Source organism: Hemiscyllium ocellatum, chromosome 19 (genome assembly GCF_020745735.1).
Source record: "Hemiscyllium ocellatum isolate sHemOce1 chromosome 19, sHemOce1.pat.X.cur, whole genome shotgun sequence".
NCBI classification, from domain to species: Eukaryota; Metazoa; Chordata; class Chondrichthyes; order Orectolobiformes; family Hemiscylliidae; genus Hemiscyllium; species Hemiscyllium ocellatum.
In genome coordinates, this window is record NC_083419.1 from 61,519,890 (window position 1) to 61,547,511 (window position 27,622).

The following is a 27,622-nucleotide window of genomic DNA, read 5'->3' on the forward strand; positions in this document are numbered from 1 at the left end:
CTGGACAATTGAGATTCCAGAAAAGTAAACATTCAGATCATATGTGTAATTTTTAAGCTTGGTTACCATGGTGATTAGTCACTGAAGCATCTTCACAAGAGGCTGCAGATGCTGTAACATAAGAAAAAGTATATCTACGGAACATAGTTAGAAACTTAACCCAACATAAAAACAAAGTTTCATCCTGTTTCCACAACAGATGGTGGAATATGAATTAAACAAAATCTGGAATTAAGAGCCTAATGAAAGAACATAGCGCATAGAAATGTACAGCACAGAACAGGCCCTTTGGCCCACGATGTTATGCTGAGGATTAATCCTAATGTAAAGTAAAATAACTTAACCTATGCACCCCTCAATGCCCATGTACATGTCCAGCAGTTGCTTAAATGTCCCCAATGACTCTGCTTCCACCACCACCACCGTTGGCAACGCATTCCATGCATTCACAACTCTCTGTGTAAAGAACCCTCCTCTGACGCCCCCTCTATACCTGTCTCCTAATATCTTAAAACTATGACCCCTTGTGCCAGTCAATCCTGCCCTGGGCAAAAGTCTCTGCCTATACCTCGATCAGGTCTCCTCTCTTCCTCCTTCTCTCCAGAGAGAAAAGTCCGAGCTTAGTCAACCTCTCTTCAGAAGGCAAGCCCTCCAGTCCAGGCAGCATCCTGGTAAACCTTCTCTGCACCTTCTCCAAAGCCTCTGTATTATTCCTATAGTAGGGAGACCAGAACTGGACACAATATTCCAAGTGTGGTCTCACCAGGGACTTGTAGGGCTGTAGCAAAACCTTGCAGCTCTTAAACTCGATCCCTCTGTTAATGAAAGCCAAAACACCATATGCTTTCTGAACAACTCTATCCACTTGGGTGGCAACATTGAGGGATCTAAGTACTTGATCCCTCTGTTCCTCCACACTGCCAAGAAACCTGTCTTTAATCCTATAATCAGCACTCGAGTTTGACCTTCCAAAATGCATCACTTTGCATTTATCCAGGTTGAACTCCATTTGCCATTTCTCAGCCCAGCTCTGCATCCTGTGATGACCATGAATCCATCATTGATTGTTAGAAAAAGCTCACCTGGTTCACGAATGACCTTTAGGGAAAGAAACTGGCTTACATGAGACTCCAGGTCCACAGACATTGGCTTACTCTTCATAATTAGGGATGGACAATAGTCTAGCCAGTGATGAAAATTGAAGTAGGGTCATTGGACTGGAAAAGTAGTAATTCTGCTTTCTCTCCACAGATGTTGCCAGACCTGCTGAGTTTTTCCAGCAATTTATGATTTTGTTCAAGGAAAGGAAATTGGGAAGAATGAGGATTCCTCTGGAATTCAGTACATGTAAAAAGATAGTGTTGGGAAACAGGATGAAACTTGGTTTTCATATCTGGGCTAAGTTTCTAACTATTTTCTGTATTTCTTTCTCTTATGTTACAACATCTGCAGCCTCTTGTGAGGATGCTTCAGTGACTAACTACCAAGCTCAGAAATCAAACATATGATCTAAATGTTTTTTTTCCAGATTCTCATTTGCCCAGTATCACTATCATAAGATCATAAGAAATAGGAGTGGAAGCAAGGCCATTCGGCCCATCAAGTCCACTCCGCCATTCAATCGTGGCTGATGGGCATTTCAACTCCACTTACCCGTACTCTCCCTGTATCCCTTCATTCCTTGCGAGATCAAGAATTTATCAATCTCTGCCTTGAAGACATGTAGCGACCCGGCCTCCACTGCGCTCCGTGGCAATGAATTCCACAGGCCCACCAATCTCTGGCTGAAGAAATGTCTCCTCATTTCTGTTCTAAATTGACTCCCTCTAATTCTAAGGCTGTGCCCATGGGTCCTTGTCTCCCCCCTACTATTGGAAACATATTCTAGTGTCTACCCTAAGCCATGCATTATTTTATAAGTTTCTATTAGATCGCCCCTCCACCTTCTAAATTCTAATGAATAAAATCCCAGGATCCTCAGCCATCAGGCTGGATCATACAAAATGCACTGACTGAAGGGGCGGTGGGATTAGTTTCTGTATTAAGTATCAATTGGGAATCAAATAAATACTGAAAGTAACAATACAGGTTAGGATTTATTTCATAGGTCTTCTAAAAACCCAACATGTATACAGTAGACTGAATGTCCTCCTCTTGTATTGTAACTTTTACTGATACTACTGTGATTTTAGCAGTCTTGGGAACAGAGTGGATCATGATGCTATTAACATTCTGATTTAGTTGCCAAGGTTCCCTTTGGTTTAGTTGGTACTTTATTGCTTATTTTGGTTTCTTTGAGTATGATTGATCCCCATGTTTCTTGCCCATATTAGAATTGGCCCATAGGGACACTTGTGAACTGACTGGATTTGTATTTGACGTTACTCATTGGCACATCAGATGAAGGGCCAGGCTAGAAACTCTAGCAATTTGGAAAAAAGTTCCTCATCAGCTAGGAGTGCCTGTCCCAGAGTTGTTAAATTAGTCAATTATAAAGTTGGGTCCATTGTTTTGGACTAAGTGAATCCAATAGCTTCAATCACTGCTGGTGTACCAATATCTTCTACCACAGCAGATAAATTTCACATTGTGAATGAAGTTACCAATCTTCCATTCTGACCTATTCTGCCTTTCTAGAAACAGTAACTGGCTAATCATGTGATACAGCATTTTCCGTCACTTCATTCCAGCCATATGTTAATAAAGGCTTATAACAGCTGGATTTCCTGACATTGCACAAGATTGTGGTATTAGTTGCTCATGAAAGAATTCTTGTTTTCTTCACTAGCTCTTCTTTAGGTTGATTCTAGAGATCATTTCACTCCCTCAGCCAACCTGTACTTAGTGCTACCCATACCCCGCCCCATACTGTCAGCCATGTAAAACTACTGGTTAGTTTATTTATTCTAACCCCTAGATCAACTAGTGTAATGCTCACCAGAGATACCTTAAAACTCTTGGTTAACATTTAGTTATTGGAAACTTAAAAGGCAGCCATGCCAATTAAAATGCTTACCTTCCCATTGTAAAATACCTCTGTTATCTCTGAAATTAAACCTCTTTCAGTTCCTTACAACCAAAGGTTGAATCTGATAATCTTCTCCTTTCTACAGATGCCTATGGCACTGGAAGAAGAGCAGAGATGACCACTTTTGCTGACTTGTCCACTAAATTCCTATCTACCCCCAATAACCTTGCATCCATTCACTTGCAAGAATTTATTTTTGCCTTACAAATATTCAATTACTTCACCTTCACTGCTTTCTGAGTCAGAGTTTCAAAGTAACTGAGAAAAAAACCTCTTTCTCAGTAATACTGTTGATCTAAGTTAAAAATCACACAACAACAGGTTATAGTCCAACAGGTTTAATTGAAAGCACACTAGCTTTCGGAGCGCTGCTCCTTAACCACCTGATGAAGGAGCGTCGCCCCGAAAGCTAGTTTGCTTTCAATTAAACCTGTTGGACTATAACCTGTTGTTGTGTGATTTTTAACTTTGTACGCCCCAGTCCAACACCAGCTCCTCAAAATCATGACTGTTGATCCAATTTATTCTGCTCAATGTCTAAGCAACCAAAGCTTGACTGCTAATCTTACATTCCTTTCCCCTTCATTTATTTCAAGTCATTCAAATTCCTCAGAACAGTCCCTAAGAAAATCATTAATGTTTCCAATAAAGATACCTCTCTTTGTGATTCCAATTTTTCAGAGTTTTCTTTAAAATCTATTTTTAGTAAGATTGACTGAATTGTAGAAGACCAAAGCTTCACTGCATCATTCTATCGATACACAGATTTGTTCAGTTTCCATGGCTTCCCTACACCATCACTACTACGGGCTTCCCTACACTAACACCTATTTTTTTAGATGGCTTCAAAAATACTTTCTTTTGAAATTCAGCTTTTACATCAATTGATTTACGTTTCCAAGAGAATATTGTTAAAACAGCAAGAAGATTTACATGACTGTTGTTTCTCCTCTCTAACATCTTGATCACTGAGTTGTTCTTTGAAACACTGAGCCAAGAATTCTGGTTTTAGTCTTATACATTTCATGAGAAAGCACGTTTTTTTTCTACATATCCATCCATTTAATAAGATTAGCTGTGCCTATCTGGTAACTCAGTATTTACATCAAATTCATTACCATTCACTTACTGTTTGTGTTTGGCATTTTTTAAAATCAATTTATTTTCTATCTGCTTGTAACCGTAAAGATATCTCAAAAGTAAGGATTTCTATTTCTCATGATATTCCAACTGTGCTTCATGATCCTTGCTCTTGTCAAACACAACCTCTGCTCAGCCTCCTGTGTTGCGATGGACTACAACTACAAGGTCCTCTTTCCTCTCACCAGAATTTCTTTGCAAGTTTGCAATCCCTTCCTACGGTTATGTTCACTTGCAAGTACACTTTCAAGAACTTGCCCTGCATTTTCTGGACTCCCATCTCTTTACTTCATTTCTCCAGTCTGTGGGTCTAACCTCCTGCCCCTCATCTTGCAAATTTAGCTAACACTTATATTTACCAGTGGCTCTCCCAGCTTTCCTTATAATGGTAATGCTCCTCCATGTATTAACCCCTTGCGGTATATATTACTTTGGTATCTGTTTTCAGTTAATCTCTGGAATAAACTAGCTTTATCCTGTGTTTCTATGTCACTAGGTTTTTGTTCATCTTTAGTGAACCCTACATCTATCATATTTTGGTTCTCATAACTGTCCAACATATGAGCATGCAATAAGCATTGTACCTCAGTCTTTTCTATGAGTTATTCAGATTCCTCTGTGTAATCTATGTCAGTTATGCTCAAGAAATGAACCTTAATTTGGTTACCATGCTGTAAAATTACTTCTGTTTCACCACTGCTGTAAACTTATATATCTTTCCAATCTTTTTGCACTTCTCTTCTGAGACATACCATGTCCTTGAATGGTGTAAGACTCGCTGAAATTTCTTGAAAACCTCTGCCTTAATAAGTGCCCCTCTCCCTGCTACAAGAGCATTCAAGCACTTAAAAAATGTAGACCTCACTATAATAGCCTCCAAATCCAGGGATAATCATGCACCACTGAATTTTCAATTTCTCCCAAAAACAAATCAATAATGTAAAGTAACATACAATCATTTGCAGCAAGTTCTTAGCTTGGACGGTCCTTGTCAGGGAAGATGTTAATTTGTGACTTGGTTAGATTGTTAAAATTTTTGTTGAAATATGTGGTGCTGGAAAAACACAGCAGGCCAGGCAGCATCTGAGGAGCAGGAGGATCGACATTTCTGGCATAAGCCCTTCTTCAGGAAATTCCTGAAATGTCGATCCTCCTAATCCTCGGATGCTGCCTGGCCTGCTGTGTTTTTTCCAGCACCACATTTTTCAACACTGGTCTCCAGCATCTGCAGTCCTCACTTTCTCCTTGTTAAAATTTTTGGCAGCATCCCATCTGTCACTGGGTCATGGCATGCTCTGCTTCATGTTTATGAGCTCAACGGTAATTATTTTCATGTCTATCTCTAAATTCATCATTGTCAAATTTCCTTCTATTTTCCATTAGGAATCTAACCAATTTCCTCAGTTCGGTCCCATTTTCTCCACTACCTTATCCACTATTACTTTTTCTCTTTCTCAATATTATTATAGACGAGATAAGTCATGTTGCCATGTCTAGGAAATGCAAGTAGAAAAGGTTTTTTTCTTTCTCCCATACTTGCCACAACTTTATTAAAGCCTCCCTATATTTGCAATGGTGATGTTCATTTTTTCCTCAGTCTCATTTATTGCTGATATTTTTCCTGTATGTTTAGTGTACACATTATCCTTTCCACATGCATCATTTAGCAGAATTTTTAACCTTTGAGAGATTGAATGGTCAAACTGCCAATGTAGTTTTAAGATGATTAGCATTTATTCTTTTAACCTTCTATCTCTTGATGCTCATTTCAGGTGCTTAATATTTTCAACAGAGAATTTGTTCTTCTTAATGAAGTCTAAATTGTGGAAACTAAAAATCCATTGACTTTTCATAAATAATTGCCTTGTTATGTTTCATGTCAACTTTCATTTGAGCCTTTTTCATAGATACTTAACATTAAGGGTATTTCACTTGACACTAGTTTTTACTGATAAAGTGGTTTATCCCAGCTGTTTTAGAAGGGAAATCACCCTTCGTTTTAGTGACCTTAGTGTGTTGTCATCATAAGATTTGGAACAGGTAACACTCTTAACATTTTAACCTTACTGTTTAAGGAATCTAGATACCCTTTAACGAAACCATTCCACACCTGGATACATCCACTGTCTAAATGTAATTGTAATTGATTTGAGTTCATGGCCAAAAGAATTATTGCTTGCGTGAAGCTCCTCATTACTCGTACAATTCCCTCTTTTTGAGCAGCAACAAAATCTTCGTTTCAGACATATTTTCCAAAACCTGATTTGGACAATTGATCAGCATAATAGAATTTGGTTGACTATTCCGCAGCCATCGATGGTTCATCAGTGGTTATTGTTCCCCAGTTCCTGTCATGTGTTATAATTGCTGGAGGTATCTCCAGCTTCACTGTTTTAATTAAAATTTTCCTTCAGAACCAACTCTTGCAGCCTATATCCAAACAGCACCTACCATTGATTCCTCCGCTCTTTAGGTTACTGCTGAATGTCCCATGAAAGTTGCTGGTCATAAATATTTTCTCAGAAAATTTTTTTAGGACTTCTCACATTTGTTTCAAAAGCATGTTCCTTCCCAAAACTTGAACGCCAACCAAGACTAGGAATTTATCCATATCCAACACCTTAGAACAATAATAGAGTTTGAAAGCAAACACTGAGTTAGAAATTCCTCAAACCTTGCATAAAGTTTGTTAAATTCCAACAGATAACTTTCCATCGAAGAAGACTAGTGCCTGGCCACTCGGCTCATGGCCAATGATAGAGTGCTTAACAAGAATGACTGTAAAGTTGAAAACTCTTCTTCATTTTTCTGTCTTTATATTCTATGTTTTGATTTATTTTCCTGTGTTTTAAGACAGTGCTGGAGAGTGGCAATACTATACAACGCTTATCTCTGTATTTTGTAACAAGACACATGTGACAATAAATAACTGAAATCAAATCATTCCTGATGTGTATTTAATTGGCTATAGTACAAATAAACTTCTCCATACATTTTCATTGAATTTTCACACTTTCCGCAACATGGAGCCACTCACTGTCTGAATACTCCATTCCTGATCTTGCTTCTAGTAGAAAGTGACAGTGCAATGGCCACAATTTGTTTCTGTGCCTCTTGATTTTTCCGATAATTGTCAAGCTCAGTTTCACAGAACATTGAATGGAAGGTCATATCATGACATCTAACACTTAGTTGCAGACATTCTTCTCAAAAGTAACACAAATTACAACCTTCTCTTTGAAAGGAATGCAAGGCTGGAATTTTCACGGTGTCTGAATAGCGTAGGCCGTGGCAAAAAAAATGGGAGGATTTGATTAGAATTTTAAAAATGAGATTCTCGCTATTGAGAAAAAGACTGATTTTCTGTTTTAAGTTATTAAGAGGGGGGCTATTATTTGTATGCACTCATATTTCATTATGACCTAAACCCACTTCTACTTCATTCCGATGTAGATGGCATGAACTTCCAGGGGAAGTGGCGGATGTGGGTACAGTTACAACATTTAAAGACATTTGGATAAGTATATGAAGAAGAAATGGTTGGAGGGATATGGGGCAAGTGCAGGCAAGTGGGACTAGTTTAGTTTGGGATTGTGGTACATGGTGAGAAACTAGACTGCACCATCTCATGCATCAGAACAGGGTGCACTGAGCTTACTTGAACATTTATAGAATCTCTGAGTTGCTTTCATCTTCAGACCAAACAGAACTCCAGGCTGCATGTCATGCTGCACTGAGCAGACATGGGAGAAAGAATGTTGGAATGCCACACAGTGCTACATCAGTACCAGGACATAGAATATGGAGTCATACAGCACAGAAACAGACCCTTCGGTCCAACCAGTCCATGCCAACCACAATCCCAAATTAAATGAGTCCCACTTGCCTGCGCTTGCCCCATAGCCCTCCAAACATTTCCTCTTCATGTATTTATCCAAATGTCTTTTAAATGTTGTAACTGTACCCACATCCACCACTTCCTCTGGAAGTTCATTCCACATGTGAACCACTCTGTAATAAAGTTGCCCCTCATGTCTTTTTCAAATCTTTCTCCTCTCACCTTAAAAATAGCCCTCCACAATCTTGAAATCACCCACCATAGGGAACAAAAAAGCCCTCTTAATGTTCACCTTATCTATACCCCTCATGATTTTAAAAAACTCTGTAAAGTCATCCCTCAACTTCCTACACTCCAGTGAAAAAAACCTTAACCTAACATCCTCTCCTTATAACTCAAACCTTCCACTCCAGCAACCTGCTCGCAACTTAACTGGAAAATGCACAGTGTACGCTTCTATCAAATGGTTATGTCTAAAAATCTAAGGAGAGTAGTCATTAGTTCAGTGAGGACGGACAATGGCAGTCAATGGAAGAACACCACAAATGTTTCACCAGGAATTGGGAAGGTGCAAAACCAAGCCAGAGCAAGAAAAGAAATCTGTAGATGGGTTTCACTATTGGGTCAAATCTAAGAACTGGTTGGTAATTGTAACAAGGTCAACCAGCTGGACACCATAGAATATGAGTTCCCTGATTGGGGCAGTTAATCTGGTCCAATCAGGGAGCCCTGGCTGACTCAAGAAAAGGGTAAGTGCCAGAGATACTGACATTCTGGTCTGCACTCTGTATGAAGCAGTACTATAGTCAAGAAATGTTCCTGTGTAAATAAAAGGAAACTTGGTGATGGGATACCGGCCTTTGTGGAATTATTTCAACCTGAATTTACATCATTTTCACAACTCTGGTATGATCCAAATTCCTTTACATCCAATGAAATAGATTGTATTTAAGAACGGGAAAAGGCTGGAAAAGCTCAGCAGATTAAACAATGTCTGTGAAGATAAACTGAATCAAGAGTGTGATGCTGGAAAAGCACAGCAGGTCAGGCAGCATCTGAGGAGTGGGAGAATCAATGTTTCAGGCATAAGCACTTCATCAGGAACCCTTCATCAAGATTCCTGATGAAGCGCTTATGCCCGAAACGTCAACTCTCCTGCTCCTCGGCTGCTGCCTGACCTGCAGTGCTTTTCCAGCATCACACTCTCAATTCTGATCTCTAGCATCTGCAGTCCTCACTTCCTCCTAGAACACAAACTGAGTTAATGTTTCATTAAAACTGGTGACAAATTGAAATATACAGGGTTTTGAAGAGTGGAAAGGGGCAAGGGCAAAAGAGAAGTTCTGTGATTGGATGAAAGCTGGGGGAGATTAAAAATAGCAAAAGATTTCATGATGTAAAGAGTGGTAATGATACAGTAAAGAAACAAAGGTCAATATGGGGTACAATTATTATAGAAAGCGGTTATGTGTGGAAGATTTTCCACATTGTTCCGCATGTGAATCATATTTTATTTATTTAGTGCCAAAATAATCTGAATTTAGTTTATGAAGTTATAATACAAACTTAGCTACTGGAGGGATAATGTTGAAGTTTGCTGATAACTCAAAGCAACAATTTATGACTGGATCTACGATGATGAGTGAAGTTAGCATCGAGGCAGGATAAATGGCAGATGCAGCTCAATCTGGAAGCAATTCATTTTGAAAGTGAGTGCAAGAGGAAGTACATCTTAACTGGTTAAATTCTCACTTGATGTCTTAAATGTTTTCAGGGTTATTGAAAGGTATTTTAAGGTGTACGACAGTCGGTTGCTTCTAATGGGCAGTTAGACATTTGGCACAAATCTTTGGTCGTAAGATAAGCTAAGAGCAGGTTGGGAAATAATTATTGACACAGAAAGGGTGGCGAGAATGTAGAGTTTGGTACCAATCTGCTACTGAGGACCAGATACTGTAAATACTTTGAGAAAGAAATCAGATAGTGCTTGATGAGAATGATTGAAGGTACGGGTAGTGAGTGGAGTGAACATAGGTGAAGTCAACAGGAAGGAAGATTGATTGGAGTCATTACAGATTTTTAAGGTGCAGCCATCAGTTTAGGACCCATGCTCACATTGAAAAATAAACCTTAATAAGTTTCACATAGGTTTGCGACAATGGTTAATGAGCATTAAGTAAAAGTAATACTGTGAGCAGTTGGAAAATCTGAAAGCTTACAAGATTGTATGAAGGCAAACTAAAGAAAGGTGAGTTCCAATCCAAATATATTTCTAATTCTGTTACCAATTCTGCAGACAGATCCACGTCACTTAAAACTCACTTATATACCAACCAGTTCGGAAATGATAAGAATCAATACGAATTTAATAATGTTGCATCAAGGAATAATAGGAGATTAAAGCTCTCATGAGGGGATGAGTCACTAATGAAATGGCAATAACAGACCCTGCATTTCAACTAAAGGATGTTTTGCATTAAAATTACTGGTTGTTACAAGGAAAATTGGAATAGTTTGCTTCAGTTCCATTCCCTTTGCTTCAGTTCAATTTTTTCAAAATTATATTTGGAATTAATATCTTCCAAAGGAATTAGTTAAAAGCACGCCTAGATCTCTGCTGTCGAAATAGATTGGAAGGAGCGAGGACAGTGAAGTGGACCAACAGATAGTGTATGAGTTAAGTAACACTGCTTTTAATGATGTTTACATTTCAGCAATATCCAATTTTGAATGGAAATGTGGGCTTAAATCCTGCAAGGAGCATGATTAACCATAATCTTCTTGGAATGGTTTCCAATTTTCTGAAAATAGTAGTCCATACTTGCATAGTCCATAGTTGCAATTTGAAATACAGAATTCAATCTGCCCACCTTAAATGAGAACACATTGCTAGTTTTGCTATATTGCGACATCCAGGAAATCACGAGGAGCTATAAGTGCTTTGAACAGTTAATTTTGATTTACATTGTCAAGTCATGGTTAATGCTTTAAAATAAATGAAACAGTCAATCAGCTCATGATATTTCACTCAAAATTCTACTGCTCAGAAAATGCCCTTTATAAAAAGATAAATCGAGGGGGTATTTTGTGTCTTCATAACTTGACTTAATTTTGCAAATGTTAAGTTTATACAGAGAAAAAAACACTTCTCTGAATAATGTTGTGCATATAAAATGTCACTTGTATGAGTCATGAAAAGGTACCTTGGTTCAAGGACTGACGCATTTTGTGATAGTGTGCTATATTCCTTAAAAGGGCATTTTTATTTTGCTCATCTTATCTCAATCCCTGAGGTTTCCGAACATACAATTCAATTGTCACAGTCATGATCGAGCTGATAATTAGCAAGTAATGTTAAGCCACACATGTGCCAGGTAATAGCTATCTCACACAAGAATCCCCCCATTACATTCAATGACATTACTGAAATAACTCCACAAAGGCTGGTATCCTGCATCACGTCATTCTTTATTTACACGTGCATAATTCTTGTCGCTGACCCATGCTAGCTCAGAGCCAGCTCTCAGAGAACAGAACCCCTGTCACTCTTATTAATATATGTCAGCCAGGGCTTCCTGATTGGACCAGGTTAATAGCCCCAATCAGGGAACTCATATTCTATGAGGACCACCTGGCTAACCTTATTCCAATCATTACAGCCCTCCCCCTCTAAGCCTTGTGATGTAGGCCTGTTATTTTTCCTGTAGCTTCTCCTCGGTTATTTTCACAACAGATCCATTTCCTTCAACTCTGCCTCGGATACTAGCGGCATGTACAATACTATATATCAGAACATCTTGAAAGGAATTCATCTTCTTCAGGTAGTAATGGCATCAATGCTGCAACTTTTGCCATGTCCACCACGTCCTCAGAGGTTTCTTCGAGACTAGATGGAGCAGGAGAACCCATGGGTTGTGAGAGCCTTGCTGGATGTTCTGAGGGGTTGGTTATGTTGTGCTCCTGCCCCTTTGCAAGGTTGCAGCTGTCACGTGGCCCATGTGTTTGCTCAGGGCCACCTCTCCTACCGACCTGAACTTGTGTCGACCAAGCTACTTACCCATGCAGGACCAGTCTTGTGGTTCCTACGCCAAACTTCATCCCCTTGAATAAACTACCTCTTTCAATTAGAAGAGTCTTGTGTCTGGCTTGGGTATTTTATCCTCCCCAGGAAGATCAGGTTTAATCTGGTGTGGAGTTTTCTCCCCATTAGCAACTCTGTTGGAGCTATCCCTGTAGTTCTGTGAGGGGTTGGCTGCTAATCAAGTACAGACTGGGGCAGTCTGGTATCAAGTGAAACTGTAGGCTGTTTCTTTAACATGGCTTCAAAATTTGGACTGCTCTGTCCGCCAGACAATTGGTTGATGGATGGTATGGGGCTGTCCTTAGATAGAGATGTACTGCACAGAAACAGACCCTTCGGTTCAACTCATACATCAACTCAGACCAGATGTCCTAAATTAATTTGGTTCCGTTTGCCAGCACTTTGCCCATATCCCTCTAAACCCTTCCTATTCATATACCTATCCAGACGCCATTTAAATATTGTAATTGTACCAGCCTCCACTACTTCCTCTGGCAGCTCATTCCATACACGCACCACCCTCTACATGGAAAAGGTCCTCCTTAGGTCCCTTTTGAATCTTTTCCCTCACACCCTAAACCTATGCCCTCTAGTTCTGGACTGCCCCACCCCAGGGAAAAGACCTTTGTCCTTTTTTAAAATTCATTCACAGGATGAGGGCATTGCTCGCTATGCAACATTTATTGCCCATCCCTAATTGCTCAGAGGACAGATAAGAGTCAACCACATTGCAGAGGGTCTGGGGTCACAAGTAGGTGAGACCGGGTAAGGATAGCAGCTTCCTTCCCTAAACGACATTAGTGAATCAGATGGGTTTTTCTGTCAATTGACAGTGGATTCATGGTCATCATGAGACTCTTAATTCCTGGCTTTCTTTTTTTGAATTCAAATTCCACCATTTGCCAAGGTGGGATTTGAACCCAGGTCCCAAGAATATTATCTGGGTCTCTGGATTAACAGTCCAGCAATAATATCATGAGGCCAATGCCTTCCCACTATTTACCCCATCCATACCTCTCATGATTTTATAAAACTCAAAGGTCACCTCTCAGCTTCCAAAGTTCCAGGGAAAATAGCCCCCGCCTATTGAGCCTCTCTCTATAGCTCAAACCCTATAACCTTGGCATCATGCTTGTAAATCTTTTCTGAACCCTTTCAAGTTTGACAACATCCTTCCTATGGGAAGAAGACCAGAACTGCACGCAATATTCCAGAAGTGAGCAAATCAATGTCCTGTACAACTGCAACATGACCTTCCAACCCATATACTCAAAGCTTTGACCAATGAAGGATAGTATGCCATATGCTTTCTGCACTATCCTATCTACCTGCAACACCACTTTCAAGGAACTATGAACCTACACTGCAAGGTCTGTTTGTTCAGCAACACTCCCCATGACCTTACCATTAAGTGTATTAGATGTCAAATTCCATTTAACTTTAGGAAATACTTGAATTCACTGCTGGTAAATGATAGCCCGTTGTCTGTGATGAACAATCCTGGGAGCCTGTGTATTTCAAAAGATGTCCACAGCTTTTCAATTGTCATCCCTGTGTTTGTTGAATGGATTCTATGCCTGCCCAACCACTTTGAGTGGCCATCCACAGTGACTAAGAATATACAGCCCAGGAAAGGACCAGCATAGTCAACTTGTCACTGAGTCCAGGGATTACCTGACCATTCCCTCAAATATGGGGGAGTTGCTGGCAGTAATTTTTGTCCTTGATGGCACTGCCCCATCACCACGGCTGTGTCTGCATCCAATCCTTACCACTAGAAAACACCTCCCATCAACACCTTCATTTTGTATACCCCTGAACGTCCCTGATGGAGTTCAGCCAGTATCTAGTGGCAACCTTTGCTCAGGACAATTACTCTTGCTTCCCCATGATAATATGCTGTCCTCTACGGTGAGCTAGTCTGTCCAGGTCTAGGAAGCTTTCAGTTCTGACAGTGATGGCCCTGTTGTTTCCCACATCACCATCAGTGTTTTAGTTTTGCCAGGACGGGCTTTTTTTGCATCCACAGTCTGATATTGTCAGCAGTGACCGGCAAGGTGCCCAGAAAGTTTAAAACTAGAATAGATTCTTTCAGACTCATTCCTGATGAAGAGTTCCAGCCCAAAACGTCAATTTTCCTGCTCCATGGATGCTGCCTGACCTGCTGTGCTTTTCCAGCACCACACTCTCAACACTGATCTCCAGCATCTGCAGACCTCATTATTGCCTAAACTCTTTCAGGGGCAGTGCTACCCGTGGTGAATCCGGCTGTGGGAGGCAGCTCAAAGCATTCACATTTGCCACTTGGCCTTCTGGAGGGTGTTTCAACTTGTAGTTGTACATACTCAGAATAAGAGCCCACTGCTGAATTCAACTGAAGCTATGGACACTGTGGCCCTGTGCTCTTTAATAGCTCTCGCAGGTGTTTGTGCTCTGTTACTATTACAAATTGAAGTCTGTAAAGGTATTGGTTGAACTTTCTCACACCAAACATCACCGTCAAACCTTCCTTCTGTTATGGACCAGGCCAGACCCCCCCCCCCTCAAAACATTTTAAGAAGGTAGCCCTGACCCTTTTTTCTTAAGGCAGATGTAAGGCAGATATTCCAGGAGTGATACAGCTCGTCAAATCATTCAGCTCTTAAAAAAAAACTGAATTTATTTGAACATAAAGAGTGAAACACGGACAAAAAAGAAGACAGAATTTAGAATAATTTATTTGATAATCCAATTGACTCTACCGCAACTTAACAAAGGAGCTAACCCAATCCTTGCAACATCCCATAAACACTCTCCATTCATAGATTCCCTACAATATGGAAACAGGCCCTTCAGCCCAAAAAAGTCTACACTGACCCTCCAAAGATTAACCCACTCAGATCCATTCCCCTATCCAATTTTTACCACTGATTAATGCACCTAACCTACACATCCCCAAACTCTATGGGCAATTTAGCATGGCCAATTCACCTAACCTGCGCATCTTTGGACTGTGGGAGGAAACCGGAGCACCTGGAGGAAACCCACACAGACACAGGGAGAATGTGCAAACTCCTCACAGACAGTTGCCTGATGCTGGAATTGAACGCAGGTCTTTGGCGCTGTGAGGCAGCAGTGCTAACCACTGTGCCACTCCTTGGCAAAAGGTAAGTTCAGATTCTTACAGGCAGGAGAGATTTTCGAGAAGAAGTGCAGGCAAGACCTCTCTTTATACTGCAGCTGCTTCTCTCAGTCTCCAGCAGTTTTAAAACAAACCAAACTAGAATATACAACCTGAATTGGGAGAACTGACCACTCCCCTTTCATTGTACAACCTAAAGACCTCCTCTGATTGTTGACTCAGGCAACCCCTCATGAAAAAAAAACAAGGACAACATAACCTTGTAAAAGGGGCAACGTTGTCATACTTCTCTATCTGGGCATTTTTTCAGTCAGCATCAGCCAAAGTCCAGGAAGAATGTGGTGCTGGGCATTCCTCTCTCCTGGGCTACCTGTGAGCCAAGGCAAAAGTGAGGACTGCAGATGCTGGAGATCAGAGTCAAGATTAGAGTGGTGCTGGAAAAGCACAGCAGGTCAGGCAGCATCCAAGGAGCAGGAAAATCGACAGTTCGGGCAGGAGCCCTTCATCAGGAACTGGTGAACCACGACTATCCCGATACTGTACGGTGAGGCATTGCATGTCAGCAACACCTCTTACTTGGAACTGTAATGTGTCTACACATTGGACATTGACAATTACTTCTTCACTTCTCTAAAGGCTACATCTTGGCTAAGACAGAACCTTTTTCAATAGCGGGTGCAAGGGTGCCAAAATGGAGACCAGGTTACATATGAATTATCTGCAATTATTTGCCAACCCAAGGAAAGACCTCAGCTCTGATATCGATGTGGGAGCTGGGCACATTTGATCGCCCTCACTTCATCTTCCAATGGGTGTAACCCCGTCTTCTCATCTTTAGCCCAAGCAGGTCACTTGGGGTCCCTGGAACACACATTTTTCCCTCATAAGGCATACACTTGCCTTGGAGAACATTGAAGTACTATTTCCAAGTTCTAAATGCTCTTTATTGGTCTTCCCAGTTATTAGCACATCATCCAGATAAATGGCAACCTGAACTAGACCTTGTAAAATGTTCTCCATTGTCCACTGGAAAATGGTTTGATGATACCTCAAATAGGCAGTCTCATATTTTTACAAAGCTTTATGGGTATTAAATGTAATATACTTGTTAGAATCCTCATCTAATCGCAATTTCAGGCATGCATGTTCCATGTCTGGATTCGGGAAGGACAGCTCCCCCTCCTGCCAGCTGTGTGTATAACCCCTCAATGCAAGCGACTGGGTATTTATTCAGGTGCAAAAGGTGGTTTATCATTTGTTTGAAATACCCACAAAGATGAACTGACCCATTGGGCATCACGATTGGTATGACTAGTGCTGTCCATTTTGCAAACTTTTGCTCTTTGGGAGGGTTTAAACTAACTCCGCGGGGGCATGGGAACCAGGACTGTAGCTTTAGGGTACAGGACCTTGAGTGTAGGGAGGTTAGGAATAATGCAGCGATCTCTAAGGAGGGTGCCTGTAACCAGAAAGGTGGATTGAAGTGTGTATACTTCAATGCCAGAAGTATAAGGAATAAGGTAGGTGAACTTGCAGCGTGGGTTGGTACCTGGGACTTCGATGTTGTGGCCATTACAGAGACGTGGGTAGAACAGGGACAAGAATGGCTGTTGCACGTTCCAGGGTTCAAATGTTTTAGTAGGATCAGACATGGGGGTAAAAAAGGGGGAGGTGTGGCATTACTTGTCAAAGACAGTATCACAGCAGTGGAATGGACGATGGAAGAGGACTTGCCATCTGAGGTAGTTTGGGCTGAGGTTAGAAATAGGAAAGGTGAGGTCACCCTGTTAGGTGTTTTCTACAAGCCTCCTAATAGTCCTAGAGAAGTAGAGGATAATATTGCGAGGATGATTCAGGAAAAGAGTGAAGGTAGCAGGGTGGTTGTTATGGGGGACTTTAACTTCCCAGATATTGACTGGGAGAGCTATAGCTCGAGTTCATTAGATGGGTCGGTGTTTGTACAATGTGTGCAGGAGGGTTTCCTGACACAATATGTCGACAGGCCAACAAGAGGGGAGGCTATATTGGATTTGGTTCTAGGTAATGAACCAGGCCAGGTGTTAGACTTGGAGGTAGGTGAGCACTTCGGGGACAGTGACCACAACTCGGTGACTTTTACTTTAGTGATGGAGAGGGATAATCGTGCGCAGCAGGGCAAGAGCTATAGCTGGGGGCAGGGAAATTATGATGCAGTGAGGCATGACTTAGGTTGTGTGGATTGGAAAAACAGGCTTCAGGAGAAGAACACTAATGAGATGTGGGGATTGTTCAAGGAGCAGCTACTGCGTGTCCTCGATAGGTATGTACCAGTCAGGCATGGTGTAAAGGGCCTTGTGAGGCAGCCGTGGTTTAGTAAGGAATTGGAGTCCCTTGTGAAAGGGAAGAAGGCGGCATATGTAAAGATGAGGCGTGAAGGTTCAGTAGGGGCGATTGAGAGTTATAAGGTAGCCAGGAAGGAGCTAAAGAGGGAGCTAAGAAAAGCGAGAAGGGGACATGAAAAGTCTTTAGCTGGTAGGATTAGGGAAAACCCAAAGGCTTTCTATAGGTATGTCAAGAATAAAAGGATGACTAGGGTAGGTATCGGTCCAGTCAAGGATAGTAGTGGGAAGTTGTGTGTGGAGGCGGAGGAGATTGGAGAGACATTAAATCAGTACTTTTCATCAGTATTCACTCAGGAACAGGACACTGTTGCTGATGTGAATATGGAATCACAAATAATTAGAATGGATGCCCTGGAAATATGCAGGGAAGAGGTTTTGGGAATATTGGAAAGGATGAATATAGATAAGTCTCCTGGGCCTGATGGCATTTACCCCAGGATCCTATGGGAAGCTAGGGAGGAGATAGCAGAGCCATTGGCCTGGATTTTTATGTCGTCATTGTCAACGGGAATAGTACCAGAGGACTGGAGGATAGCGAATGTGGTCCCATTGTTCAAGAAAGGGAGTAGGGATAGCCCTAGTAACTATAGGCCAGTGAGTCTGACTTCAGTGGTGGGCAAAGTCTTAGAGAGAATGGTAAGGGATAAGATTTATGAACATCTGGGTAGGAATAACGTGATCAGGGATAGCCAGCATGGTTTTGTGAAGGGCAGGTCGTGCCTCACAAACCTTATTGAGTTCTTTGAGAAGGTGACTATGGAAGTGGATGAGGGTAAAGCAGTAGATGTTGTGTATATGGATTTTAGTAAGGCGTTCGATAAGGTTCCCCATGGTAGGCTAATGCTAAAACTTCGGAGGTATGGCATTGAGGATACATTAGAGGTTTGGATTAGGAATTGGCTGGCTGGAAGGAGACAGAGGGTAGTAGTTGATGGATTATGTTCATCTTGGAGCGCAGTTACTAGCGGTGTACCACAAGGATCTGTTTTGGGACCATTGCTTTTTGTTATCTTTATAAATGATCTAGAGGAAGGACTTGAAAGCTGGGTAAGCAAGTTTGCGGATGACACAAAAGTCGGTGGAGTTGTGGATAGTGAGGAAGGAAGTGGTAGGTTACAGCGGGATATAGATAAGTTGCAGAGCTGGGCGGAAATGTGGCAAATGGAATTCAATGTAGCTAAGTGCGAAGTCGTTCACTTTGGTAGGAATAACAAGATGATGGATTACTGGGCTAATGGTAGGCTACTTGGTAGTGTGGATGAGCAGAGGGATCTTGGTGTCTATGTACACAGATCTCTGAAAGTTGCCACCCAGGTAAATAGTGCTGTGAGGAAGGCATATGGTGTACTGGGCTTTATTGGCAGAGGAATTGAGTTCCGGAGTCCTGAGGTCATGTTGCAGTTGTATAAGACTCTGGTGAGGCCTCATCTGGAGTATTGTGTGCAGTTTTGGTCGCCATACTATAGGAAGGATGTGGAAGCTTTAGAACGAGTGCAGAGGAGGTTTACCAGGATGTTGCCTGGAATGGTAGGAAAATCTTATGAGGAAAGGCTGAGGCACTTGGGGCTGTTCTCATTGGAGAAGAGAAGGTTTAGGGGAGATCTGATAGAAGTGTATAAGATGATTAGGGGTTTAGATAGGGTAGATACTAAGAACCTTTTACCGCTAATGGAGTCAGGTGTTACTAGGGGACATAGCTTTAAATTAAGGGGTGGTAGGTATAGGACAGATGTTAGGGGTAGATTCTTCACACAGCGGGTTGTGAGTTCATGGAATGCCCTGCCCGTATCAGTGGTGAACTCTCCTTCTTTATGTTCATTTAAGCGGGCATTGGATAGGCATTTGGAAGTTATTGGGCTAGTATAGGTTAGGTAGGACTCGGTCGGCGCAACATCGAGGGCCGAAGGGCCTGTACTACGCTGTATCCTTCTATGTTCTATGTTCTATAAACTGTGCTGGTTTGACGGTTCTTTTGCTTTCAGCCTCCTGATTTCTGCTTCTACTTTTGCCCGTAAGGCAAATGGCACTGGGCGGACCTTGCAGATTCGTGGAATTGTGTCCTGGTCAACACGTAGTGTGGCCTTGACTCCTTTGATAGACCTTCCTGAAAAACTTCCGGGCATTAAATTAGGTCTTCACTCAGGCAGCCATTTTCCTATCATAAAATGTGCCAATCTAGGTGAATCTTTCAACCAATTTCGTCCCATCCAACTTGGGCACTTTTAGTACAATCATTGGTAATTGAACCAGCTGGTTCTCATAAGAGACCGAAATTGAAGTTGTACCTTGAATCTGTAGGGGTTCCCAGGTATAGTTTCTAAACCTGGCTGAGAGTTTATGCAAACTTAAGGGTTGGAGCGCAGAGTGAACTTTGGTAGAAACAGATTCTGCAATCACTTATACAGCCATGGCATTATTGACCTCCATTAGAACTGGGTGACCATTTAACCAGACATTTATTTTGATTTGTTCTGTTTTGGATGTTACTAAGCAATTTAACTGTTCCAAACCAGATGTAGCTGGGCATTCCAGGATATGTACACTCCTGGATACCAGCGTCTGAGTTCTCTTACTCAGTTTAGGCCTAATGGGGCTCTTTTGCTGAATTGAGTCCACATCATGGCAGCGACTGTAATGACCTGCCAGCCTGGATTCTTGAGAAAATTGTAACCATTTGGCCGAGACTTGACTTTGTTTTGGGGTTTTGCTATGGGCTGATCTAGAGTCCCTCTGTTCAGATATGTCCTGACTGAGCCTATGCAGTTACCTTCACTCAAGTGGTGCTCCCTAAGCTCAGTCAGCCTGCTGAGGGTGTCCACTTCCATAGGCCTACCCTGTAACTGAGAAGCTCCACTTGCTGCAGTTTCTCAAGTTGGGCTGCAGCTATTAGGCAATGTTGCATGGTTACCACAAGAAACGCAAACACTAACTGGTCTCTCAGCATCTTGTTTAGGGTTAAACTCAGTCACATGCCTCTGCCAGTTGGCTTCACCTTGTCAAATATCCCAAAAAAGATTCCCCTGGTTCTTGAACTGCCAAATGAAACCAATAGTATCTCAGAATTGGAGGAGGCTTGTGTTGAATCATTCCTGAGCTAAATCCGTCAATGGACTGAAAGGTTTTAGAATCTGATGCCTCAGGGAAAGTTAGGCAGCTATGGATCCACATAGTGTTAAGAGAATTACTCGTTGCTTTTCATTTGCCCCAGTATCACTGGCCCAGAACAAATATCGCATTCTTTCCAAGTACTGGGTCCAGACTTCGACAGCAGGATCGAATGGGTCAAGCTTCCTTAATAGCAGCATGGTGCCAGAAATGCTTACCCACCTCAAAAATGACTGTTGCGAGTGAATCTCTTCAGGGGTGTGTTTTTCTGTCATTGCCACTGAAATAACTCCATGAAAGCTGCTATCACATCACCAAGACTCCCTTTATTTGCATGTGCATAGTACATGACTCTGACCCAGTTAGCTCAGAGCCGGCTCCTAGAGTGAACAGATGCCCGCCATTCCTGTTTGTGTCAGTCAGGCCAGGATTCACTGATTGGACCAGGTTAACAGCCTCAATCAGGGAACTCATATTCTATGAGGCTTCCCTGGCTTACCACATTTCAATCACTACAATTACCATCATCCTGGATATTACCAGATAACAGGATAAGCCAGATATATATACTTGTTACAAGATCAGGTCCGAGGCTAGGAATTTGGTAACAAGTCATTCACCTTCTATATTTCTAAAGTGTACCCAACACCTATAAATCACAAGTCAGGAGTATGATGGAATACTCTCCACTTACCTGGCTGGGTGCAGCTCTAACAATACCTAGAAACCTGACATTGTCCAGGACAAAGCAACCCACCTGATTCCGTCCACAGTCAGCATCTTTCTCATCCATCACCCTTGCTGCTGATGCACAGTAGCAGCAGTGCAGACCATCAACAAGATGCAGTGCAGTAGCTCACCCAGATTTCTTAGCACCTTCCAAACCAATGACCTCTACCACCTAGGATAACAAGGGAAACAGTCCTTTCCGGCCAAAAACCATCAAGATATAAACATTTGAAAAGGTGTACTAACTGATTCAAGAACAGTTTCTTCCTTGTGGTTATCAAACTCATGAACAGACCTCACATGTATTAGAGTTGATCTTTCTCTGTTCCTTCTCTGTAGCTGCATTCTGTTTATTTCCCTGATGCATATATGTAAGGTATGATTTATTTGACTGGCATACAAACAATACTTTTCGCTTTATCTTGGTACATGTGACAATAATAAATCAAATAAAATTAAATTTGACTTAGAAATATATTGCTATTCCTTCAGTACCACTTGGTCAAGGACCCAAATCTCCCTCCCCAATATCTGTGTGGATCCATCCATATTTGAATGACTGCAATAGGTCAAGAAGGTGACTCACCACCATTTTCGTAAGGGCAATTAGGGATGGGCAATAAATGTTGGCCTAGCCAGCACTATCCATATCCCTTGGATGAGTATAAAAAGGTCTGTTTGATTGGTAACTCATCCACCATGTTCAACACTCAGTTTCCTAAACCGTTGATGTACTGTGGCAGCAGCAAGTAACACCTACAACATGATTGTCCTATCTTTTCATGTGGGGCAGGTGCACACTTCAATTGTTCACTCACTCAGAGGTGCCAGTGAGTAAGTCTCAAAGACAAAATTGGAATGACAGTAAATAAGAATTTTCACGAAAGGAACTTCCAAAGCAATGAACAAAAAAGTTAAATTCATGAGTTGTTATTAAAAATGCCAGGCAGCAGATCTCAATAATCTTTTGCCATCACAGTTAAAAAGAAGAGCTAGTGAGAGACAAGCCAGGCTCCAGGTCCTGGTCACAAGGGACATGAGTGTAGACCTGGATGGAGCTAACAAGTTAAGTTTAAATAACACTAAGCTGAAAATGTGTTGCTGGAAAAGCGCAGCAGGTCAGGCAGCATCCAAGGAGCAGGAGAATCGACATTTCCTGAAGAAGGGCTCATGCCCGAAACATTGATTCCCCTGCACCTTGGATGCTGCCTGACCTGCTGCGCTTTTCCAGCGACACATTTTCAGCTCTGATCTCCAGTATCTGCAGTTCTCACTTTCTCCTTAAATAACACTGACCATGGTTCACATCTGCAGAGTGAGCCCTGGAGGAATTCTCAAGAAAATGTCTCAGAATATGCTTGCTCTCGCAGCCTGAGTATTCCTCTGTTCCCAGACTATTTTGTGGATATGACCATTTTTAAAGAGGTGGGGAAGAGTGGGTGTATCTAAATCACTCAGTCGCAGGGCTCACAAAACTCTCTAGCTCTCTTTAAGGGTGGGATGGAGGCACAGTGGTTAGCACTGCTGCCTCACAGCACCATAGACCTGGGTTCAATTCCCGTCTCAGACGACTGACTTTGTGGAATTTGCACATTCTCCCCGGGTTTCCTCCGGGTGCTCCGGTTTCTTCCCACACCCCAAAAATGTGCAGGTTAGGTGAATTGTCAATGCTAAATTGCCCGTAGTGTTAGGTGTAGGGGAATGGGTCTGGTTGGTTTGCTCTTTGGCGGGTCGGTGTGGACTTGTTGGGCCGAAGGGCCTGTTTCCACACTAATCTAAAAAAACACACTCTGCTCAATGCACACACGCGCACTCTCTCTGACACACATACTCTCTCATTTGCACACACACACATTTGCAAGTGGAATATAGTGTGGGAAAACGCAAGGTTGTACACTTTGGCAGGAAATATAGAGGCTATGTGTATTATTTAAGACCATAAGACATAGGGCGAATGGCCTAATTGTGCTCCTATCAAGTCTGTACCACCATTCAATCATGCCTGATAGGTTTTTCAACCCCATGCTCTCGCATTTTCCCCATAACCGTTGGCACTCAAGAACCTATCTAACTCAGTCTTAAATATATTCAATGGCCTGGCCTCCACAGCCTTCTGTGGCAATGAATTTCACAGATTCACCACTCTCTGGCTGAAGAAATTTCTCCTTATCCCAGTTCTAAAGGGTCTTCCCAATACTCTAAGGCTGGGCCCTCAGGTCCTCATCTCTCCAGCCAATGAAGACATCTTCCCAATTGATTTGATTTACTATTGTCACGTACCAAGGCACAGTGAAAAATATTGTTTTGCATGCTTATTAAACAAATCATGCCTTACATATAGCATCAGGGTAATAGAACAGATTGCAGCTACACAGAAGGAGCAGAGAAGGATCAACATTAATACATGAGAGGTCTGTTCCTGAGATATGGGGCCCAAAGTTGCTTGCAACACTCTCAATATGGTCTGACTAGAACTTTCTAAAGCCTCAGAAGGACATCCCTGCGTTTATATTCTAGTCCTCTCGAAGTGAATGATAACGTTATGGTTGCCTTCCTAACTACCAACTTAACCTGCAAGTTTACCTTAAGTGAAACCTGGACTAGGACTCCCAATCCCTTTGCACTTCAGATTTCTGAATTTTCTCCCCATTTAGAAAATAGTCCATGCCCCTATACTTTCTACCTCACATTTCCCAAGTTGTTTTCCATCTGCCACTTCTTTGCCCACTCTCTTAACCTACCTAAATCTTTCTGTAACCCCCTCACATCCTCACTACTACCTGCCCCTCTACCTATCTGTGTATCATCTGCAAACTTAGCCAGGATGCCTTAAATTGGAAAAGTCTGAAGGAGTCCATGTTCAAATGCATCAAGATCTGGGCAATATTCAGGTGTGTGCTAACAGGTGGCAAGTACACCATACAAATACCAGGCAATGACCATCTCCTAAAAGATACAATCTAACCACCACCTTTGACATTCAACGGTTTTATCCACCAATAACAAAATCCTAGGGTTATCATTGACCAGAAACTCAACTGATCTTGCCATATAAATGTAGCCATTGATGCCCTTGTCTCATGATGGAATAAGTAAAAAGAAATCTGCAGCAAGAATGAATTGGGAGTCTGGAAGCGGGCTATTCAGCCCATCAAATCCACACTGACCCTCTGAAGAGCATTCCACCCAGACCTACCACTCTCCCTGTAACACTGCATTTCCCCCAGCTAATCCACCTAGTCTGCACATCCTTGGACACCACGGGCAACTTAGCATGGCCAATCCACATAACGTGCACATCTTCAGACTGTGGGAGGAAACCAGAACACCTGGAGGAAATGCACACAGACATGGGGAGAATGTGCAAACTCCACACAGTTGCTCAAAGGTGGAATCAAACCCAGGTCTCTGGCACTGTGAGGCAGCTGCGCTAACCACTGAGTCACCATACTGCTCCATAGTGGTGGTTACGTATAAATTCTGTGCCTTACTTCAAGGTAACAGTTTGAAGAGGAGGATGTGATCACGTACAACACCTGCACAGAGACAATCTTATGTGAACTATGTTCCTATATTTTAGTATATTAGTTGCCTACTAAACAGCACTTAGTTAAGTTTGATTTAATTTATTTACTATGTTAAAGTCTTAAAACGTGAAATTTTGCAGTGTGATCTCTTGCATCAATTACTGGGAAATTTAATCTCTTTTTAACAATGATTAGTCTCAACTGGGATTTTAACAGGAGTGATGGCATGGAAATAATTGGCCAAATGATCTCTGAGCATGAATCAATCATTCTTGAGGTCAGTCCCTCATAGTTTTCAATTTCAAGACATTCCCTTCTATATTCTACATCCTTCAATCAAATTAATTGTTCATTGTCATAACTTCCCTCTGTCCTCTGAGAAATCTGTCTAAATCACATGGAACAATTAATTTTGCAGTGCCTTCATTTTTTTTTAGTGTAAGGACATTTTACCAGTTAAGCCATTTATGTTCTTCTTCACAAACATTTTGCTACAATTTTGATGCTGCTATGTGTTAGGAAAGGATAGCAAAAGCTGTTTTCAATGCATTAACCTTTGCATCAACTCATTCCAATCAGTCCCCTTTTTGGAGCTGAAGGTTGCTAAGTGCCTCAATTTCATTCTGCCTTTCACATTCTGAAGAGTGTTCTGGTATAGTTTTGAGGCATGAGCAATTGTTTCTATGTCATAATCAAGAATTACTTTCAGAGAATTAAGGTTTGCACTCTTCATGGCAAAGCACTCATTCATAATGCACAGAAGGTTTGTCACCATAAAGGAGAATGCAACAGTCAAGAAATATAGCCACTAGCAATTCACCTTCCATCTACATGCACTGTGCCCACTCACACATTTAACTACACTGCCGTTTAAGTGGTATGAAGAGTAATTACTGATGTCTTGTTGCCATTGTATTTACTTATAGTGATGAAAAGGGCCTGAATAACATATGCATTTCTTATAAATAGTGTATATAGAGTCAAAATACCTGCATTCCCTATAAGTAGCGCAAATTGGTCAAAATACCGAGTCAATCCACTCTCCTGAATTATCTTACAATACAAATGTTGAGATTTTAAATACTTACAATGTCAAGAGCTAAAATGTGCTTAGAATGAAATCATTGCTTGTCCTATTTTGCTCCATGGGCAATCTCATTTTTCAACACATACATCAGTAAATGAGAGAGCAAAATATAATTCGACAACTATGGCAACTTTTGGAACATGCCACGTGATGTGGTAATGTATTAGAATGATCTTTTTGCCTTAAGCACAGATAGCATGTGACTTTGCAATGCATGCTTGACAGCAGTTAAACTTACATTCTCAGACATTGCAGTAGATACCTGAATACATGGAAAGAATTTCACATCTCCTCCAACATGCTAGCGATGTTCTGGAGAAAACTGTAAGTAGGAAGGCAAATGGTATTATAGTGATGATCAGACCTGGAATGTGTTTGTGTGTGCCTTTGGACTCCTTACCTAAAAAAAAAGATATACTTGACTTAGAGGCAGAATGGAAAAGTTATAATCAGATTTTTCCTGAAATGGAACATTTGTCAAATGAAAAGAGATTGGGTGGTTTAGGCCAGTATTCACTAGAGTTTAGAAGAATGAAAGGGAATCTCATTGAAACATAGGATCATACAGTCATGCAGCACGAAACAGACCCTTCGGTCCAACCACTCCACGCCGACCATAATCCCAAACTAAACTGGTTCCGCCTGCCTGCACATGGCCCATATCCCTCCAAACATTTCTCATTCATGTACTTATCCAAATGTCTTTTAAATGTTGTAACTGCAGCCATGTCCTTTACCTCCTGTGAAAGTTCATTCCACACATGAACCATTCTCTGTGTAAAAAATTTGCACTTCATGCCTTTTTTAAATCTTTCTCCTCTCACCCTAAAAATATGTCCCCTAGTCTTGAAATCCCCTACCCTATGGAAAAGAGACCTGCCATTCCACTATATACTCCTCATGATTTTATAAACCTCTACAAGGTCCCCCCTCAACATCTCTACGCTCCAGTGAAAAAGGTCCCAGTCTGTCCAGTGTCTCCATATAACTCCAAACTGTTCATTCGTGGCAACATCCTAGTAGATCTTTTCTGAACCCTCTCCAGCTTAATCCTTCCCATAACTTGGCGACCAACTGGACACAGTACTCCAGAAGAGACCTCACCAACATCCTGTACAACCTCAACATGACATCCCAACTTCTGTACTCAAAGGCTAAGCAATGAAGGTGGACAGATTGGAACCAGGTGGACCTCATTGACTACGAGATCATTTATTGTGGTTGTTAAACTGGACCAATCAAGAAAGCCCTGGGTGACCAACATAATCAGGAGATGAGAATCTCCTCAGTTCAGGAGACTGACTCCAGGGAACTGGCCATAGCCAGAGTACTGTGCACTAATAAATAAAGGGGGAACTTGGTGACTGGATACTGGCCTTTGTGCAGTTATTTCAGAAGGCAAACATGCTAAATGCCTTCCTAATCACAGTCTCTATATGCAACACAAACCTGAAAAAAATTATGTACCTAAACCTAACATATACAATTCTGACAGGTTTGGGCAGAGTAGATTCAGGTATGAATTTTCAGGGGGCTGAGAACAAGGGGTCATTGTCACAGGATTCACTGTAGGTCGTGAAGAGAA